Below are 14,363 nucleotides of genomic sequence, written 5' to 3'. Positions count from 1 at the left end.
CCACAGGAGTTGTTTCACTAAATGATGATCCAATAATTACCTATAACTGCCACTACACGTGTTCCCTCAAAGTACATGTCTTCTGGCAAGCCAGACCAGGTGTTCAGCTCATCTTCCTGCTGGTATTCATCTTTTCAAAGAAGTCATAGGGCAATGATGGTGCACCTTTTAGAGACCAAGTGCCCAAACTGCAACCCTACTATTGCATATGAGCCCCCCACCTTACTTGAGACAGGGGAGGGAGGAAGTGCTCCCATTGGGCTGCTGGAAAGAGGGGCAAGTAATGTGAGAAATGTCCTCAGGTGTATGTGAAAAGGGGCAAGGGAGCAACCCCTTCTGGTATGCTCCAGCATGAGTGCCATAAGTTCGCCAAAATGACCTAATGGTCATTGTCTCCTCACAGAGTTCAGCTAGCACCAGGTGAAGAACCCAAGGCAGCCACCACCCAGAATGTCCATAGGGTCACTGTTTAGTCACCTCCAATTAGACATGTAATGTTTTTTAAAGCAGAAGAGGCAGCCAGAGGCTCAGGATAAAACTTGTCTAGCTGAGTTTCTGTTGACTTCCATGAATGATCCAGGAAAATTCTGAGGGGCTTATGAAAAAGAATGTTCTCCACCTCCAGAGAAAGAACTGTTGGAGTAGGAATGCACATGAAAACATTTGATTTATCACTTGTTTATTTGGGAATGTTTTGGAGTTTGGGTTTTATAAGATTATTCACTTACAAAAATGAATAATATGGAAATATGTTTTATGTGATTAAAAAAAAAGACTTCCATGAAGAAGAAATTACCATGCTGCTGTGATGGAGGAAAGGCACTTGAAGAAGGCTTCAATAGTACTGATTCATTTGGCAGATAGAAGAAAAAGAAGGGAAAGTCACACTTTCTCATCAGCTCTACCTAATGACTGATAGCATCAAGGAGATTACTAGCCAAACAAATGATTAAATCTAGTTGGGGATTGAGCCTGTGGTCACCATTATCATAGATTTAGAACTCAATTTTTAAGGTTCACCGAGTTGGACCATTCTTATTGGTTTAGTGACATTTCTCTCTCACATGACTTCTACATAGCTGTCAAAGCCCCCTGATGCAGAGCTGACACCACTTCCTTTCAGCTATCATGGAGTGGCAGAGGGAAAACCCAGGTTTGCTGCCTTATCCCAAAGCAACAAAGTCTTTTACTGTTGAGTTATATGTTTCCCTAAAAGTGGTTGGTGTGTAGGCTTAGCATTCCATGGAGAGAGTTCAAATCCAACCCCTGATACCTGTGTCTATGGCTTATCATTCCTACTAGAGTATAATCTCCTTGAGAACATGAATTACATCTTGATTTTTCTTTGTAATTCCCTCAGCAGCTGGTATAGTGCATTCTTGTTTGCTATAGAAATTTGACAAATACTAGGTGAATGAGTGAATACATGACTACATGATCCTGGAACTCCCTTTATCTCTGGCATCTTATAATTCTAAAAACTGAATTGAACGAGAGGGCAGAGTCAGAGTCAGGGAGGCAGCAGCAGGTCTATGGCTTGTTAGCTTAATTGGTAGATTGCAAAAATAGAATCATTGTTCAGCAGGAAAGACTATATTTGGAGTCAAATTATCTAGGTTTGAATATAGGCTCTGCCAGCAGTACTCCCTGTTTGACCCTGTGCAAGTCAGTTAGTTTCTGTGAACCTCAGTTTCTTCATCTATAAGATGGGGAGAATAATACTTTGACTACCTGCCTTATAGAGTTGCTCTACAATTTATAATCCTTAAAGCAAGTCTGACAATGTGACTCCCTCTCTCCCTCAGTCAATGAATACCAGTGGCTCCCTGTTATCTCTAAAACAAAATCTTTAGCATTTATAATCTTATGCCCTTCCTGATAGAATTTGTAATCCTACCCCTTTCCAGTCTTCTTATATATGACTCCTTTCTACTTACTCTACATTCCAGATATACTAACCTATTTTCTATTTTGCACACAGGATACTTCTTTACACCTCAATGCCTTTGTACTACCTGTCCCCCATTCTCCAAATGTACTTCCTCTTTCGCACTTATACTCTGGCCTCCCTCTATTTGGAATTGTACTCACCTCTGGGAGTCCTAGGCTCCAATACGAAAGTTTTTACCTTATTTTACCCTGGACCTGGGCTCATCACACCACTTACCAACAAACTTGGACTCTCTGCCATGCCTCACTCTTTTGAACTCTTGCTCCCTTGTAAATGCCATCTTTCCCAATTAGAATATAAACTCCTTGAGGCCAAATATTTTCTCACTTACTTATATATGTATCTCTAGCTTTTAACACAGTACCTGGCTCTTAGCAAATGCTATTTTTTTTCTTTCATTTCCTCATCTCTATCTCTTGGAATTCCTGGTTTCCTTTAAGACCTGATGACTTCCAAGATCCCTTTCAGGTCTCAATATAGGATCACATATCTTGTAACTTAGCCCAATCTCTTCCTTCTTCCTTCAGAACCTTTCCTAATCCTACCTTGCTGTGCACTAATGCCTCCTCTCCCCAAGCTACATTGTAATCATTTTGTATATACACTACACTTATATGTGTCAGTAAGTCAATAAACAGTTATTAATAGCTTGCTAGGTGCCAGACATCATGCATGTTGTACAGACATATATGCATGTGCAAATTGTTTCCCTAGTTAAAATATAAGCTCCTTGAGGGCAAGAACCATTTCACTTTTGTTTTTGTATCCTGCCCTTTTAGCCTAGTGTCACATTGACATATACTAAGCACTTATCAAATATTTGTTAATTGATTAACATGGGTTGTAATAGGGGTGAACTAGAGCTAGCTCTAACCAGAATCCATTTTAAAATTTTCAGTGTGAGCATTTATAGGAATCTCACACACTACAAAGCAGGGATTGACTTCTTATTTTGTTAATTGCTTAGACTTAAGAAAGTGATGGGGACAGTGAGGTGGATCAATAGATAGAGAACCAGGCCTAGAGACGGGAAGTCCTGGGTACAAATCTGGTCTCAGATATTTCCTATCTTTGTGACCTTGGGCAAGTAAGTCACTTAACCCCCATTGCCTAGCCCTTATCACTCTTATGCCTTGGAACCATATATTGAGTATTGATTCTAAGATGGAAGGTAAGGGTATAAAAAAGAGAGTGATGGAGAAAATGTTACTAATGAAGACTAAACTTAAAAGTGTATTGAATATGCTTTTTTCCCCCAGAAACATATTTGTTAAATATATATCAGCACATTATTAGATATATAAAATTATATAGATATATATTTAGATATATAAAAATAATATGGCTAAAATATTTTATCTAAAATATATGTGTAAATATAATAATATAATATATAAATTTATAGAAATATATAAATATAACATGGATAAAATATTTGTCTAAAATACAATATGTGTAAATATATAATAATATAATCTATAAAGCACTCTGAAGACTATCAAGTACTACATAAATATCAGTTATTAATAATACTTAATATGAATAATATTGTGTATAACATTCCTATTAATGAAATTATATGCTATTATTAATACATATTAGTAATTATTATCATCATTACTTATGAAATGTATATCCCAGTAGGATGGACAGGGACCTGAATTCAAATCATACCTCTATTACATGTGTGACCTTGAGCAAGACACTTATCCCTCCTTGGCTTTTTGGCCTCAGTTTCCTCATATATAAAATAAAGTGGTTGAACCTGATGGCCTCTGAGGCTGCTCTCAGTTCTAAATCTATGCCAAATGACTTTAGGTTCAATCCCTTTCGCCATTCCTTTGCCTGGCTCACCATCTCCTGGCTAGATGCTTGTTGGTCACTAGGTGGAGCTAATGAGAAGGTGTGATTGGATGAGAGTAAAACCAGATCAGACATATGAAGGGTTGAGTTAAGCATCTCCGGACATTGCCTCCCAGGGCGCCACCTTGTGGCCACAAAAGAGACCACCATGCTTGCATATGGGGATGTCTACCCATATAGTAAGCTTCAATCCCATTCCACGCCATCCCATTCTAACAAACACATGTATATTAAATTTTCACTCTGTACTAGTATATTGTTACCTCCTCTCCCCCTCTTTTCTCATTTACAATCTCCTTGTCTGTATTGTAGTACCGGTCCTCAAGGAGTTCACAGTTAGATCTTGGGCTCAAGGAGCTAGGAAGGACCTCAGAAGGCATTTAATCCAGCTCTTGATTTTATAGATAAGAAACCTGGGGCCTAGACATGCCAAGTTATTGACTCAAGGTCATAGGGCCAGTATGTAGCAGGACACTCTAGTAGGGACATGGTTAGACTGTTATATGCACATGAGATCCAGCAGAAAAAGCTGAAAGATTGGGGAGGGAGGAATGAATCACTTTGAATTAGTGCGGCAGGATCAGGGCAGACTGTAGGGAGAAGGTGACTGGCATGTGAGCTGAGTCTTGAAGGAAGAAAAGGATTTTGGTAGGTGGACATATGAAGGGAATCCATTCTAGTCTTGGGGGACAGTCTGGGTAAGTGCATTAATGTAACAGAGGGCAGAATGGATATGGGAGCATGACTAGTCATCTAGTAAGGCTAGAAGGGAGTTGCTTGACTTTCACTTTTGAAGAGGACCTATGATATCACTAAGCAATGTCTCGACTTGTATATGAACTGGATTGAAGTGAGGCAGAGTTGCACCAACTTGTCAGCCTCATTCTCTCTTCCAGAGTTATTGAAGTCCAGTGGCAAGACAAAAATTAGGACAAGATGCAGTGGATGACCCTGCTGTCTTTGCTATTTGGCCAGGGTCTAAGTGTTCCAAAAGTGCCTATTTCAGCCACCTTAATGGCCACTGGAACAAAATTGTTTTCATTTACCCATTCTTCCAGAGAAGTCTTCACATGCTTGGTGTAGACAAGTGGACAAGAGGAATAGGGAGTTTGAAGCCAGATTGCTGAAACTCTCCTATGCCAAGGAAAGGAGATTGTGTTTTACATTGTAGGTAATGGGGAGCCACTGGAAATTAGTGAGGGAGTGACCTATTAGATCTGAATACTAGGCAGGTTATTTTGACAAGAGTGTGAAGGATGGACAACATGATATAATGGAAAGATCATTAGATGTAGAGTTACCAGACTGGGTTTGAAATTCCAACTCTGCAATTTACTACTTCGGAGACCCTGAATAAGCCACTTAGTTTCCACTTTGTAAATATTTTTTTGAATGAATGAATGAATAATTCTCCTTTGTACCATCAGCACTAAATACCATTACAACCCACTCCTGCTCTGCTAGCAGCAAAGGCAATAAGACATGGGCATAGTGACTGTGGAGTTTTAGATTTCTGGAAGATGAGCTTTGAAAGTTGGGATTATTTTGTTCTTTGTATTGTTAGCCTCAGTGCCTAGGGTAGTACTTGGCACCTAGTTGGCATTTAATAAATGGTTAGGGATTGATTGATTTGGGGTGGGGTATGGTGGTAGCAGGGAGGGTGGCTGACACCCAGATCCTACCTCCTTGATAGGGCCATTTGAATGGGATTTGTTTGGAGGGGGGACTGGCTAAGGGACTCACACTCCAAGTATATTAAAGGATGTTATCAGCACCTCATTCCATTAGAAAAAGCTTCTCCCTCCCTCCCAGCTCCCTCCCACCCACCTAAGCTTTAAATATCTCAATCTCCTGGGAGAACTGAACACTCACATCTAAGTGGGGTGGCAGATTCTGAATTCTGGAAGATCTCTTCGGTATATAAGAAACCTAATCTGAGGTTTCCAGGCATTTGGGGGAGAGACACCATGAGCAGAAGGAACAGTTACTTCCCAACTTGTCCCCTTGCCTTGTCCCTGCCAGGACTCACCCCCTCTCACTGAGCAACTGAGAGAATAGAATAGAGAGTTAGAGCTGAAGGGAAGGTCAGGGATAAGCATTCTGGTGCAACACATTCATTTACAGATGAGGAAGCTGAGTCCTAGTAAGGCTGCCCAAGATAATACTTGGGGGGAGGGAGGGCAGAGCTGAGACTGGAACCCAGGACTTCTGTCACCTAATTCATCCTTTCTAGTATATCCTGCTGGTGTTAAAAGAATATGTAGGTACGGATATCTAGGTAGCACAGTGGATAGAGTGCCTGACCTGGAATAGGAAGGACTTGGGTTCAAATGTGACAGCAGACATTTTCTTGCTCTGGGATCCTTAGCAAGTGACTTAACCCCAATTGCCTAGCCTTTTCCCTTTCAGTCTTTTTTTTTAAACCCTTACCTTCCATCTTGGAATCAATACTGTGTATTGGTTCCAAGGCAGAAGAGTGGAAAGGGCTAGGCAATGGGGGCTAAGTGACTTGCCCAGGGTCACATAGCTGGGAAGTGTCTGAGGTCAAATTTGAACCTAGGAGCTCCTGTCTCTAGACCTGGCTCTCAATCCACTGAGACACCCAGCTGCCTCTCCCCCTCCCCCTTCCCCCTTTTCAGGCTTAAGAGTTGATACTAAGACAGAAAGTAAGGGTTTTTTAAAAAAGAAAGTAGTGGGGAGGGGTAGAATTTTTGGTTGCTTAGTGAAGGGGCCACAGAAACAGACTTCAGTAGGGTCTGGAAAGGAGCCATAGGACCTAAGGGCAAATGTGAGGATTTCTTATCTCAGTGACCATCCGTAAGACATTTATTTAGTCAATTTGTGCCTCCGTTTCATTATTTGAAAAAAGAAAGTAGCGGTTGGACTGCATGGTCTGTGAGGTTCTTTCCAGCTCTTAATCTATGCTTTTATGGAGAACCGATGGAATCAGGGGTTGGAAGTACCTATGGAGCAGAGGGAAAGGGTGAAAATTGGGGGGTCCTACTCATGAAAATGGAAAACTTGAGTTTCCCCTCTTTTTGAATGAGTGGCCACGATGGTACAATTTCCTTTCAGGTCGCCGTTAGCAACTCTGGGATTCGACAGCAGCTTCTATTTCAGAGTTTATGGTAAGTGGCTGGTGCTGGCACACACTCACACACACACAAACACATACAACACACCCAACCCTTTAAGGAAGTGGGTAGCAGAGCAGTAGGGGTGTGGTTAGCAACTCAGAGGAGGAAAGGGGGGGAAAAACCTGTCAGCCCTCCTCTCACTCTGCACAGGCAGCTCCTGGGTGAGGCAACTAGCCACTCAGCCAGCCCCTTCCTTACCTGTCCTGCTAGCATCCCCCACCTTAGCAACTCCAGTTTAGGAGAGACCCCGAGAAGAGCCGGACTCTCTAGCCACTTCTGCCTTCCACGTGAGTCTCCCCTTTCTTAATTCCGGGGTGGGGGGGTGAGAGGGTGAGGAGGGAGGAAGGGGGAAAAGGGTGGGGAAAGTTGGTCGCTTTGCCTCAGTAGAAGGGTCTAGCCTGCGGTTCCGGTTACCTGGATGGGACGGGGGAGGGCAGAACTGGGAGTTCCTCCCTAGGAGGAAGGTTAGGAAGCCAGAACTGAACGGTACTGGGTGTGTGTGTATGTGTGTGAGTGTCTGGGTGTGCCCAAGGTGTGTTCAGCAAGGGAACAGCGCACCTATTTTGGGATGTGAGTTGAGAGCGTGAGGCTGGATACCTTTTCGGTCCACTTGACTCACTTGGAAGGAGAAAAAAGGCTATAAATAGACAAAACTCAGAGACCCCCACGGGTCTTTAGAAGTTAGATTGGAGAGATGGTTAAACTGCTCAGGGGCTTTCAGGGCTCTGCCTCAGTTCCGTCTCCACAGCTTTTTTAAACCCCAATGCCCCCTTTTCCTCTCTCCCTAATCCCTCAGGTTTTCTTTAAAAAAAAAAAAAGCCTTCAAGCTATATTTTCTTTGCCCCTTCCCTGCCCCCTCTCCACATCCTCCGCCCACATAACCTCCAGCCCCTTGTTCCTCGTTGCCCTTTTTCTGGGAAAGTTAAGTATGAGTACGGTATCACAAAGCTAGTGGTATCCATGAGGCTTGATCACTTTGGTGGGGGACAGAGTTAATTAACACTTTCTAGTCTCGTACTTTTTTCTTAAATTCATTCCTTCTGGTAGTGGCTAAAGGGTTAAGTTCTGTGCTGCCTTCTCTTCTGGCTGTCAGGCTGTGCGTGGGCAAAGCCCAGGGCTGCAGCCTCCTGGTGGGTGAATGCAGAACATATGGGTAATATTCCATGCCCACCGAATTCTACCACCTGCCCCAGCTCTCCATCACATGACATGAAGATCTCTGCCTCCTGGTCTGTCTCAGAGAGAGGATAGGGGTCCGAAGCACCTGGGCTCCCTCAAGGTGCTGGAGTGGAGGCTGTTGCCAGAAGGATGGAACCCTATGCATGCTGGGTCAGCATCAGGATGTGAAAATGTCTGTTATCTCCTAGACCAGAGGGGTGATGACTTTTAAAAAAACCCGTAGTAATACTAGGCACATTGAGTTTAGGGGGAAAGGAGAGCTTCCAACCCTTCTGACTTCTCAGCAAGGCCAAGAAAACTATTCTGATCTAGAAGTCAGAACTAAAACATTTTGCTGTTAATTCTTTGATCAGGGGTATAGAAGATATTTAATGCTCTGGTTTGGGTTTGAAGGATCTGAGCTACAGAACTGGAAGGGACATGCAGGAGCTATTTAGTTCAAAATTTTCTTTTCACAGATGAGAAAACTGAGGCCCAGAAATGTTCACTGATCTGCTCAAAATGATGCAGACAGGATCTATCTTCCTTTGCTCATTCTAAAGTGGCAGTGCTGGGGCATTTTGCACCAGGTCCAAGATTTCCCAGGTATGCTACTGGCTCTAAGAATAGCTGCTGATGCCATTTAGTCAGGGTAGCTAATGTGGGCAGTGCTCAGTTCAGAGAAAGAGATTCCTGGAGACAGATCTTTGATTTGAGAATTACTTCTCCTGCTTTGAGCTACATCTTGGATTTTCCATATGACCTTTGAAAAGACACCTTCCTGGCCTGGACTTCAGTTTACCCATGTAAACTATTGAGAAAATCCTTTAGGGTTGAAAGGAAGATCATAGGATGTTGGACTTATAAAGTATCATGGTGACATCTTAGTCCTATCTACCAGGGAGGGGATGACTAAGATAATAAATAGCCAGGAAGTACTTAGAGTGCTTAAAATGCAATTTATAGTTATCTTTCAGAGGATTAATGGCTCCTTATTAGACAAAAAGAAAGCATTTTGGTATTATTGTTTCTCTTTGAGTGGTGGGCTGGACCTTGACCGAGGAGGGGGGGATGTATTAAAATTTGGATGCAAGAATTCTTTTTTTCTCTCTCTTGGTCTGTTTCATGTCAGAAAATTCATCCTAAGCTCTTTTTTGGAGGAGATTAGGTGTGGGTGGGACCAGCAGGAGGGAAGGGGAGGCTCATAGTTCACTGGAGATAGGTAGAGATTGTGCTTAGTTATATAGAGAGTATCATACCTTGTGGAGCTATTCTTGATTTTGAATATGTAACTTATGGTTTAGTACCAAAGGCTTTGGGGTTTATACACTAACTCAATCTCATAGGCTACCCTCCATTCAAGAATTCCTTGGTTCATTTTGCCCTTATCTAGATTTGCCTCTTGGAAATGTTAAAATATAAAAGTATATCTTGTTTGGTTTCCAAAAACACAAGTAAAAGGGTTCTCAACTTTTATATAAACACTCAAGGTAATGATGCATATCAGGAATAGGACAGCCTTTGTTTCACTTCACAGTAAATACAGAAAACTCATTAAGGATGTGCAGTAACCTGTAAACAATCAATACAATTATTGTATTCTCTATTTATTTACTCATTTTTATTTATTTAAATATTTATTTATTCATTCTCTCTGTGAATTCCAGTTTTCTGCTAGAGATTTATACAGTTTCTCAAATATATACTGCTACTCTATGCTTTGGGTTCTCCCTGAAAAGGAAGTAAATTTGGGGTTCCTAGAAAGGCAAGTCCCTAGCATTCTAGTGAATTCTCTGTTTGTCTTGACATGCATATCAGCCTCTAATCTTATGGTATGATAAAGAGCTATGATCCTGATTCTCTGTGGAATGTTTTTTAAGGGTAAACTTGGTTTGGCATTGAAGAAGGGAACCAGAAGAAGTTAAATATCATGTAGTCATGTGTGTCTCTAGGGTTTTCTCTTCTGTGAAGACCAGTGGTTCTCTAAGGGGTAGCAAGGTAGCTCAGTGGATTGAGAGCCAGGCCTAGAGGTAGGAAGTTTTGGGTTCAAATCTGTCTTGGATATTTCTTAGCTGTTTGATTCTGGGCAAAGCACTTAGCCCCTATGGCCTAGCCCTTACCCCTCTTCTGCCTTGGAACCAATACACAATGTTGATACTAAAATGAAAGGTAAGCATTTCAATTAAAAAAAAAAAAAGAATAGTATCTTTAAGTACTGTATTCTCTCTCTCCTTTGTAAAGGTGCCAGGCACAGTTGACAATATTTATATACCTCTCTAATACCATTTAGTAATCACCAGAGAACTATCATATCTAATTTTTTAAAACATCTATTCATATCCTTAGTGGTTTTCTTATTTCTCTTTTTATTAGATTTTTCTAGCTCGGAAAGGGATTTGTTGAAGTCCCCAATTATTATAGTTTTGTTGTCTTTTTCTCCCTTTAGTTCAATTAGCTTTCCCTTTAAGTATTTAGATGTATGCCATTCCATGTATATATTTCAAATATTGATATTACTTCATTATTGATGGTACATTTAAACACATTGTATTCTCCCTATTTTAATCATCTCCGTTTTTTTTTCTATTGTCCTGCCTGAGATCATGATTGCTACACTTGCTTTTTTGAATTTTCTTGAAGCATGATCAATTTTATTCCTACCCTTCTGGGATTGAGAGGATCTTCAAGAAAGTTGTCACTGAATTCATGGCTGCAGACAGTCTTAGAATCTTAGAATCAATACTGTGCATTGGTTCCAAGGCAGAAGAGAAGTAAAGGCTAAAAATGGGGATTAAATAACTTGCCCAGGGTCACACAGTTAGGAAGTGTCTGAGGTCATATTTTAAACCAAGATCTTCTGTATCCAGGCTTTGCCTATCTACTAAGTCTTTGAGTTGCCCCCTAGCTATCTAGAATCAATGTAGTAATACTTGTAGTTGTGAAAACAGAGCTAAGACAAGTTCAATGGAAAGAGTTCTGGCTGTGGAGTCACAGTACCTGGTTCAAATTCCACCTCTGATGTTTATTATCTATTTGACCTTGGGCAAGCTGCCTAACCTCTCTGGGTTTCAGTGTTGTTACCTATGAGGAGATTGGACTAGATGTCCTCCTGGATCTGAGATGTGTGTGTGTGTGTGTGTGTGTGTGTGTGTGTGTGTGTGTGTGTGTGTAGGTGTGTAGGTGTTCCTAGCTCAGGAAACTACAGGATCTGAACAAATGAGGTCACAGAGGATTAGCAGCATGAGGAGAAAGTGGAGTTTCTTCTTTGGAGACTCAGTGGTCTGTTTCAACCAGAGGCTATGGCATTGGCCATATAGAAAACATCGAGCACTACTTGTACCCTTTCAAATTCACTGTCCTACTGTGTCAGTAGCAATACCTTGACTGATTCTCTTCTCCTCTCTGATTTTCCCCCTAATCAGATGCAATCCCTTGAAGTGCTGAAAGGGCCAGAGAAGATGGTGGCTGTACCTTTTTGGTGTTGCTCTGGTGGCAGGCAGCTCTCAGGGAGAGGTCTGAGGGGGTGGAAGTGGGGGTTGGGGAAGCCTTTTGAGTCAGCTGTTTCCCATGGTATAATTATTACTCAGATGGCAGTTTGATTAAGGGAACACAGAGCCTCAATATTACATTTTCACAATTTTCCCCTCTACGAATACATTATTTAGTATCAATGATGGGACTGGGAGATTCAGAGGAGGGTAGATTTCTTGGGTTTTGGAAAAGTGAGGCAGTGTGTTGAATGAGGGTTGGGTACTGATTTGGGTTCAAATCCTGACTTTTCTACTTTTTACATTGGGCATAACACTTAACATGCCTGGGCCTCAGTTTCCCCAATAGAGGGATTGGACCAAATGATCCAGATGATCTTTGGGAGCTCTGAAGTTGTTTCCTTTGCCTCCAAGTCTATTTGTAGCAAAATGAGATCCTTCCAGTTCATTGTTCTTTGGTTTCTTGGGTCTTATGTAGCCTGTCCCTTTTCTCACATGAGCCCCTTGAATTGCTCTTGTTACCAGTCAGAAAGCTGCAGGAGGATTCTCTCTCCCTTCTGTGCCAGGGTTGCAGTCATCAGGCTCCATGTGATCTACCTTTTATCTCCCCTTATCCTTCCCTCCACCCCATTCCCCACTCCTCACCCCTTTTCTCTTCTGTATAGATGGTGGTAGAATGGTAGACAGTGTAAGTAGAATGGTGAGGGGTTGTGAGGTATAAATATGTTTGCTGCTTAAAGAATGCATTCCCAGTAGACCATACCTCTTGGAGGACATGGATTATTTTCTTTCCTTATTTGTATCTTTGTCATCAAATACAAGGCCTGCTTAATAAATAATGCCGCTTTTCCTTCTCCTTAAAAAAAATCCCTATTGTCTGTCTTAGAATTTATCCTGGGTATGTGTTCCAATGCAGAAGAGCAGTAAGGGCTAGGCAATTGGGGTCAAATGACTTGTCCAGGGTCACAAAAACTAAGAAGTGTCTCAGGCCATATTTGAACCCAGGACCTCCCATCTCAGACCTGGGCTCCCTATCCACGGAGCCACCTCTCTGCCTCTAATAAATGCTTCTTGAATGAATGAGTTAGGAATTCTGATTCCTTTTTGCCTCCTGTCTTGTGTCTCTCTGAACTCTTTACAGACATGTTCTCTTGAACAATCCTGCCATTAGCCAGTCCATAAGCACCTATTAAATGTATACTTATGTTTATAGGCATAATGCTGGAGATACAAAAACAAAGTGAAACAATGTCTTCCCTCAAGAGGCTTTATTCTAACAGAAGAGCCATCATCTGTGCTTTTTAAAATATCTGCCCAAATCCCTACCCATTCTTTAAGACCCAGATGACCCACTCATATTCTCACAGATCTAGAGCTGGAAGGGACTCCAGACTATCAAATCCAAGCTCTTTATTTACAGATGAGGAAACTGAGGCTCGAGGAAGTTAAGTGACTTGCCCAGTGGCACACAGGTAGTAAACATCAGATGCAAGATTTGAACTCAAACTTTCTGACTCCACAGCTAGTGTCCTTAACGCTGGAACTCCTAAACTATCCCTACCTCCCTTCCTGGCTCATTCTAACCGAAAGCAGCCTCCTTCTGGACTCTTAGAAACTTTTGTCCTTGGCAAGTTCTTTTAACTTCTGCTTACCTGTGAAATGGGAACAATAATATGTGTATTACTTGCCTCACAGGGTTGTTGTGAGGCTCCAATGAGTAGCATTTTGCAAACTTAAAAGGACTCCATCAGCCTATGTGAAACTCTTTATTATTAATAATAATGGCTATTATTTTTCTTGTTTTTACTCCTCGTTCTCAAGACCCAGTTGATGCCATTTTCCTCTGCCATATCAATACTTTTTTGCTTACTAATTTTGTGGGTTTGAGACCTTGGTTCTCTAGAGAATTTCTTTTTAGCTATCTATTAGTTAATAGCCTTGGTGGAAGATTGGTACTTAATTGTTGTCACAGCAATCCCTAAAGACCTTCTTGAGATTCATACAGGTATTGAAATCCCTCCAAATTAGGGAGCAAGGGAGTATCTCATCAGACCCTAATCCTTAACTTTCTGCAAGGTTCAGATCAACTGACTGCCTAGGGTAGATTTTCCTCAATTCTCACAGTTGTCCACAGTCTCCATTTCCCCCCTCCCACATTATTTTGTGGTTTATTTTTATATATTTCCTGAGTTCAAATCTGACCTCAGACATTCATTGTGTGATCTTGTCACTTAACAGTTTTCTATCTCAGTTTCTTCATCTGTAAAATGAATTGAAGAAGGAAATGGCAAACCACTCCAGGAAATTTGATAAGAAAATTTGATACCCCGCAATGACTTTATGAGATAGGCACTACAGATTTTGCTCTTTCCATTTTACATATGAGGAAACTGAGGCTCAGAGAGATCACAGTTAGTACTTTCCTATCCCAAACATCACACATAAGTGCTATGTGCTTTTTTAAATGAAGTGCTTTTTGAGTGGACTAACAAAATGAATTAATTACCTCAACCTTCTAGTTTAGGCTGCTCAGGCAGGGTAATATCTACCACTGGTCAACTTTGAAAAGAAAAGGTAGAGAAACATTAACTGTCAGAGGAGGTAGTGCCTTGGATAGAACCCAGGGCCAAGAGTCAAAAGAAACGAGTTCAAATCCAGCCTCAGGCATTTTACTACCTGTGTAACTCCGAGCAAGTCACTTCATATTTATTTTTTCCTCATTTTCCATTATTAATCTAAAGGAATGATCTAAAAGGATTAGCACAT

At 41.4% G+C, this 14,363-nt stretch overlaps 1 protein-coding gene across 6 annotated transcripts in view; it reads left to right on the top strand.

The window, feature by feature from the left end:
- The first annotated feature begins 5,764 nt into the window (after positions 1 to 5,764).
- Positions 5,765 to 14,363, top strand: part of PTK2B (protein tyrosine kinase 2 beta) — a 170,014-nt gene continuing 161,415 nt past the window's right edge. The window contains exons 1-2 of one of the 6 annotated variants that reach the window (XM_056813097.1): positions 5,765 to 6,078; positions 6,890 to 6,942. The gene's annotated coding sequence lies outside the window, so the exon portion shown is untranslated. Of the gene's footprint in view, positions 6,079 to 6,457; positions 7,239 to 8,567; positions 8,716 to 14,363 lie in introns of those variants that run through there. The other 5 variants (XM_056813095.1, XM_056813094.1, XM_056813096.1 and 2 more) reach the window with 5 other exon arrangements.

This window comes from Monodelphis domestica, chromosome 1 (genome assembly GCF_027887165.1).
Source record: "Monodelphis domestica isolate mMonDom1 chromosome 1, mMonDom1.pri, whole genome shotgun sequence".
In the NCBI taxonomy this organism is placed as follows: domain Eukaryota; kingdom Metazoa; phylum Chordata; class Mammalia; order Didelphimorphia; family Didelphidae; genus Monodelphis; species Monodelphis domestica.
This window is presented reverse-complemented; position numbering and strand designations above follow the sequence as displayed.